General features: G+C 38.5%; 1 pseudogene; it reads right to left on the reverse strand.

The window, feature by feature from the left end:
- Positions 1–5,266: 5,266 nt before the first annotated feature.
- Positions 5,267–7,008, reverse strand: LOC133773420 (RAC-gamma serine/threonine-protein kinase-like; annotated as a pseudogene).
- Positions 7,009–7,852: the final 844 nt, after the last annotated feature.

Below are 7,852 nucleotides of genomic sequence, written 5' to 3' on the forward strand. Positions count from 1 at the left end.
CCTCTAGACCACCAGGGAGAGTCATTTATTATGCTTAAAACTAATGAGCTAAAATTTAGCTACATCGCCAAACCATAAGGAAATCCAGGAAATGTGTTTATTCAAACCAAGTTATATTACTAAGTAAGAGGAAGGGAATGTATATATGTAAAGGAAACTAATAGCTTTTTACAAGTACCTAGAAGGTAAATTCTGAATTTGAGGTCATGTAAAACTATAAACTTTAATATATACAGATGTTCTCTTAGTATCTGCAGGGGATTGGTTTCAGAAATCTCTGTGGGTACCAAAATATGTGATGCTCAAGTCCCTCTTGTAAAATAGCACAGTGTTTGCATATAACCCATGCTCATCCTTCCATAGACTGGAAGTCATCTCTGTATTATTTGCCATACCTAATATAGTGTAATTGCTATGTAAATAGTTACTATACTGTCTATAGGGAATAATGACAAGAAAAATTATATGTACATATTTAGTACAGATACAATTTTTTTTCTGGATATTTTCCAGCCAAGCTTGGCTGAAAGCATGGGTATAGAACCAGCTGATAAGGAGAGTCAACTGTACTGATGATTAAAAGCACAGATAAAGATGCAAATTTCCACTTAACCCAGTGCTCTTTTCTCTGCTTCTCTACATGTGCTCCGTTGAGATTGCTTATTACTTGGTTCTCCACAGTCTTTGAGTATCTTTCCCTATCTACAACTGATGAGCTTAAACCTTTCTTACAACCCTGTCACTTCCATTCAAACTCCTTTCCCTTTTTCATTTAGATAAAAAAATTTATGAACTTATTTAAATAGCCTCACGAGTAATGATGTCTGATAAATTTTTAACAAGCTCTTTTTTTTTTTTCTAATCCAGTAGATGAAGTAGTAAATTGCTTTATTTACATCAAGGATTAATAATGAGTTTAAATCATTTTTAAAAAAATGATATTTGGATCCAGTGTTTTAGTGCAGTGGGTTAAGCTGCCGCTGTGGTGCTGACATCCCATATCAGAACGCTGAAGTACATCTCCATGATCACTCCTTGGAGTGTGGATGGCCTCCTGCTTGCCACAGAAATGGCCCCCAGCCCCTTGGACTTCATAGGCTGCTTTGGAAACTGATCCAGCTCTCTGCTAATGCACCTAAAAACCAAAGAATGTACTTGGATCATTGCCATCCATGTAGTAGACCCAGATGAATTTCTATGATTCTGGCTTCAGTTTGGCCCAGCCCCAGTCATTGCAGCCATTTGGATAGGGAGCCAGTGAGTGGAAGATCTTTCTTTCTCCGTCTCTCCACTTCTTTGTGTTGTTCTGTATTTCAAATAAATCTTTAAAAAGAAGTTTCCTTTAAACAACTCATGTTTATTATTAGCCATTTATTTTTTCTTTTGAGAATCGCCATTTGTTTTCTTGCAAAGAATTTCTATTGAGTTGTTTGATTTCTTGTGTTGACTTGGAAATGTTTTTTCTTCATCAATCCTCTTTTATAAGGTATATGGGAAGCATATGATTACTTTAAAAAGTTCATGGAAAATGTAATTAAGATGTTTATTTTCCTGTGAAATTTTTTAAAAATTCATGCATAGTTGTTTTTTTATTTTTAAATTAACATAATGCTTTATTTAAGCTGTCTGTATGAAGGAAAATAATATGTATCCTTATAATGTACATGTAAAAATACTAAGATGTACAGCACACAAAAACAATTTCTTGTAGATATTTCATTTCCTTGTGGGTCATATACTTCAGAGAATAAATAGTTTTAGCATTACCAACAGTAATGGTAATAAGTTTCTTGGGTTCATAGTTTCCCCTTCTTAAAATCCTTAACCAGATAATTAGATTTTACTGGGGTCTAATGAAAGACCTAGTGAGGTCAAAAAATGTCATAATCTCTAAAGCTACAGGGAGGTAATTGAATTATCAATTTAGAAGTTTTATTTTTTATTTAAATAAATATTTCACATATATTGCCTGAAATGCACTACCAGAAGCAAGATAAGGATATTCAATGTAGACAGTCCAAACAGTAGCAGCCAATTATATTCACTGAGGTGTAATATATAGTCCTGGCAGTTAATAAGGAAGGCACTTACTATTGTACATTTATAATTGTACCTTAGGAGAAACAAATGGCCCCTACAAGAACAGTCAGCATTAAGAGGCCAGAAATAAGGTATGGAAAATGGAAAATAATACTGGAATACTGCTGTGTAATTAGTGTAGAAAGCAAAGCTATGCGCAACTCTGCTAACAATCCCAGCAGAAATGACCAGTTTCCTCCATGATGGCTGCATTATGAAAAGAGATTCAAACTTTATAATGGTTAGTATGAGCTGGGGTCTGCAAAGTCTGAACTGTATTCTGATAGAATGATTCCAGGTTTTAACTCCTTCTGCCTTCCAGTATCCCAAACTACAGCCATGGGCAACACAAAGGAAGTTTTAGTAATCTCCCTCTACACATATTTCTGTTTCTCTATCATTCCTCCATTCCAGCTGATTGAGATCTGGAGTGGAAATAAGGGATTCTCAAAATCAAATCTGAGAAAACACCTTGTGTGACACTAACAAAATCTCAGATGGATTAAGTGACTGAACCATGCCTGGAGATTGAGAGCCAGCTGTGAGGACAGAGCAGCCTGTGGCACTGTCAGCTCCAGTCATTAATATTCAGAAAGTATCCTTGACCAAGGTCATGGAAATCATCTTAAGATTTAGGAGGAAAAACAAAACAGCATGGAACTGTGAGCTTAGTGTATGGGTGTCATGCTTTCCCTCTAAAGGAATAAGTGCTGTGAACGTTAGCTAGTCTCGGTTTCCTTCTCTTCCTGTCACCTGTTTCCTCCTTATACTGTGAAAGCAAGACAATTTAAAGAACACAGCTTCTAGTCTACTTTCTTATCAAAGTGAAACAGTCAGCATAATTCCAGATTGGAGAGGGAAACAAGGTTGATTTTTATGTGTAAAGAATAAACCATCGTTTACTGTAACTTCCTACTCAATATTAAGGATGAATTTCATTCAGGTAGAAATATGAAAAAAAATCTCTGTCTGAATATGCCTTAGCTGCCTTAGTAAATTGCCCTTTAATCCCCCATCAGTGCCACAGCCCACCCACTGCCAGCAGTGGTCTCAGAGCTTATAAAGAGGCTACAACATCTGCATTATGCCTAGGATTCATCCTACTTAGAAAGTCACTTGCTCTTTCATCCAATACAATAATAACACTGTGTCATGCTGTAGTCTTCCATTTGGGAACTGTCAGATTAACTGAAGTACTTCTCCATGATCACTCCATGGAGTGTGGGATGGCCTCCTGCTTGCCACAGAAATGACCCCCAGCCCCTTGGACTCCATTGCCTGCTTTGGAAAATGTCAGCTCCTAGCACCAAAGAGTTGAATCTTAAGATCATCATTAATGAAGGAGAAATATGAGGTTTGCATACATGTCCCTTTTCAGTGAGAAATGTTGGGATTTGGGAACATGAGTATATAGAAAATGATGTGCTTTTTTTGGTTATGTTTCCCCTTATGGCTTGAGTGACAGATGTATCATGAGCAGAGTAAACACATCCAGTTCTTATTCTTTACTGCCTACTTAGTAAAATTTCAATATGTGTTTATTTTCCCAAGGAAAGTTCATTTCTTATCATCATTCATGTCTCACTTTTCTCTATTATATTATGGTGCCAGGCCATCATAAAATTTCCATTCTTAAATGAGCAGACATCAATATCTATTTGTTTCATATAGCCATTGGCATGGAAAATTGGAGATTTTCTAATTTCCTGCACCAAGAGCTCAGATGGTAGCATTTCATCTCCCAAAGCCACATTCTGACCAATGTGTGTAATTTCAGAGCCTTATTTTTTTTTTTTTTTGGTGACAAGAAAAGTACATGCTTCTCTTTGACATGTGCATTCCTTAGAATAGGTCAGAAAAATTTGCAGTAAGTCTATTTTATATAAATTGGAGCTGCATTTGCTAACATAACATACAGTTCTCATCACTAAAAAATAAGTGCTACTGCAATATAATCATGAAAGGACATTCGAAGTTTTAACATCTGAGAAAAGACCAATTCGCACAGAACTGAAAGTAAAAAAAAAGTACTAATAAGGCTAATGTCTGCTTACCTCGGTGAATAAATTTTGATGAAAAGCATGATCATCAAATCTGTCTACATTAGTGGTAATAAATATCAAGAAGGGAAAAGTGTTTTCAAGCATGGGGAAAAATGCTCTCTGGTGTAAATTATATCCTAAGACCCTTTACAAGACTTTGTGCATATGCCTTCATTTCTTTTTTTAAAAATTTCTTTTTATTTATTTATTTAAAACACTGAGTGACACAGAGAGAGGAGAGGCATAAAGAGACAGGGAGTGAGAGAGAGGTCTTCTATCCGCTGGTTCACTCCCCAGTTGGCTGCAATGGCCAGAGCTGAGCTGATCTGAAGCCAGGAGCCAGGGGTTTCTTCCGGGTCTCCCACATGGGTGCAGGGGCCCAAAGACTTGGGCCATCTTCTGTTGTTTTCCCAGGCCATAGCAGAGAGCTGGATCAGAAATGGAGCAGCTGGAACTCAAACCAGCACCTTTATGGAATGCTGGCACTGCAGGTGGAGGCTTTACCTGCTACGCCACAGCGCCGGCCCCAATATGCCTTCATTTCTTGGTGGAGCAGTGTTCATTTGCCCCTAATTGAAGTCTGGGCATCCATATGTGAGACTGGGCTTCCTCTGGAGTATCCAACAGGAATTGCTTTTTTTTTTTTTTTTTTAAAAAAAAAAGTGTATCTCAGCAGTTGTCATTCCTTCCCTCAAATGCTTTCTACTGAGTTCCAGCCCAATCTTAGCCCACCTATTGTATTCATTGATCTGGTGACCTTCCAAAAGCTTTCAACATGCATATCACCACCCACCTACAATTGCTTGTTCTGAATTATAATCTAGTTCTTCTTAGTCTAATTAGTTTTTTATTTATCATATAGAAATTATAAAAAAAAGAACCTAGAATAAGTGTGTCTCATTTTGCCCTCACTATTAGGGAAAAACTGTATCTAAAACATAAAAGGTGACAACTGGTGCACAAATGAACATGGTGGGCTCATGACTTCCAAAGATGGTAAAATCACTTCTTAAAGTTGATATAATAGTAAGACAGTAGCTGCAACAACATGACACTTTTGGCTGAGATACATTTCATGCAAAAATAAAAACTGTAGTGTTTGTATATATGTGTGTTCTCATGTGGGTGAAAGGTGGTGAAGACCATTAGCTGGTCTGGGATGTCAGAGGTGCCCCTGCTGTCTTTAAGAGCTGGGACTGATGGTGATGTCCAAGAATCGTTTTCAGTAATAAATCTGAGAGTGAAGAAGAATGAAAGTAACTTATTCTCATCTACATTCAGAGTAGGAAGACAGGGAAATGGGGCTGCCTCTCATTGTCCATGCAGTCCCTGACATCCTATTTTTCTGTGGGGTGTCTATTATAATAGTCTGAGCTGTATTCATCAAAGTATCTGGTATGTTTCTCAGGTGTCACTTGAGACTTAAAAGGAGGTACAAGCTTTATACCATATACATCATGCCAGTTTACTCCAGAAAAGAATCTGTGTCTCCTGAATTCTTTTGCATCATCTGGTTCCCGACCAACGCATTTATTTGGAACCTTTATCAAAAGTCATGAAAGTACTAATTTTCCATCCAAAGAGAGTATTTGAGGAAATTTAATGTCTTTCATTAGTATGAGTTAAAAAAGTTTTTCATGGCCCTGGTTATAGAAAGGTAACCTCCCACACATTTCATACATGACAATCCCACCAGTTTACTACTTGGTCATATACCTTATCTTCTAACACCTTTAACACCTGTCGTGCCAGATTCTCTGGAATATCACAGGATGTCTTCACAGTGATTGCATCTATGATCCCTTCCTTATAAAGTACAAAATCTAATTTTCATTTGCCCATCTTTATCCACTATCAAATTCTTCAATGTGAGATCATGGTACACAGTCATGCCAGAAAGTACATAGTCCAGGGACCCATGCTGTGGCGCAGTGGCTTAAAGCCCCAGCCTGCAGTGCTGGCATCCCATATGGGCACCAGTTCAAGTCCTGCTTGCTCCTCTTCTGATCCATCTCTCTGCTCTGGCCTGGGAAAGCGGTAGAAGATGGCCCAAGTCCTTGAACTCCTGCACCTGTGTGGGAGACCGGGAAGAAGCTCTGGGCTCCTGGCTTCGGATCAGCTCAGCTCTGGTCATTGCGGTTATTTGGGGGAGTGAACCAGAGGATGGAAGATCTCAATCTCTCTCTCTCTCTCTCTCTCTCTCTCTCTCTACCTCTGTGTGTAACTCTGCCTTTCAAATAAATAAAAATAAATCTTAAAAAAAAGAAATAGATGGATCTTTAAAAAAAAGAATGTATGTAGTCCTGTCCGGGATGATTTCTGCACCACAGAAACCTGTGTGGTTCTCAAAGAATAGCTGCTCTCTGGACAGATACGAAAGCAGCTCTCCCCATTAGCATATTCCATCAAAAACACAAGGGGTCTTTTGTCTGTAAGAAATATTTCAAGACTGTTACAAAAGGATGTCTAGTGTTCTGTACTACTCTGTTTCAGTTAAAGTTTATGCCACTTCATCCTTGGCAGTAATGACTTCCTTCCTCAGAACCTTCATAGCATATTTGCGACTAGCCTTTTCTTGAACCCAAATGACTTTCCCCAAAGTGCCTTTACCTAGTAGTTTCAAACAGTCAAAATTATTCATTGTCTTTCTTTTATAATGAGTTGTAGAAGCACCCATCTCTTCCACTCCTATATTATTAATAATTTGTGAGGTCAGGCAACAGTTTGTTTTCTTCTTGCCTCTGCAGTCTGTCTGCTACAAACTGGATAGCTTCTGTCCATTCTTCCCTTTCTTCTGAAGTATCTGCTTGAAATGTTCTGTCTATGACAGTGGTCCTCAGGAGACATGGATAAGAAATGTATTTGACTTCTATCATTCTATTTTCATTAACTGGCACTTTGTCACTGCAAAGTTTTTAAGGTGTTAATGTAAATCCACATCTAAAATTTCTCATCTGTCTTCAAAAGTATCTTGCCATATATATATATATACTCTCTCCTATTCTGAACCCAACTTTCTTTCACAATCGTCACATTGCTCATGATGGCTCCCTCTGAGGCCCCAGCGTGGGGAGTTGGGACTTTGTGATAGTCATTTTAGGGTTTAGATTCTCTGTTGATGCTGCCCTTCCCACGCTATACTGATGACTCATCCTGCAGAGGCCTTGTCAGCTGCCCCACAACTGCTCAGGTGGATGTGGAGGTGGAGGATGGATTGGGGGGGGCGGCAGGGGAGAAGAAGGGGTGATCAGTAACTTCCCTTCCCTCCTCCCCACTTCCTCTTCTCCCCCACCCCAGAGCCTCTGGCCACCTGCAGCCCAGTTGAAGCCTGCTGGAGGAAGGGAGAGGGAGAGAGAGGTGGCCAGATGGTTCTGCAGAGCCTGAACTTTAGTGGTTTTATAAAACATTTTCCATAAACTTTTCAATGCCTTCTCTTGCCTTTCTTGTGTCTCATCATGTTTTCATGCTGTTTCTGGTAGTTTTTATGGAAACATTTTTAATCCAATTCATTGAAGTTACTTAAAGCTTTTCTTTGTTTTCATTGTCTTTAGGACAATGAAAGATTAAGATTAAGGAAATATTCTCCATGTTCTTTGCTGCCTATCTTGCATTTCAGTGTCTACACTAGTTTGCTAGAGATGCAAACACAATATACCACAGACAGAGCAGCTTACACAGCAGAAATATATTTTCTCACAGTTCTGGAGGCTGAGAAATCTAAGATCAAGGTT

This window comes from Lepus europaeus, chromosome 14, assembly GCF_033115175.1.
Source record: "Lepus europaeus isolate LE1 chromosome 14, mLepTim1.pri, whole genome shotgun sequence".
Taxonomy (NCBI): domain Eukaryota; kingdom Metazoa; phylum Chordata; class Mammalia; order Lagomorpha; family Leporidae; genus Lepus; species Lepus europaeus.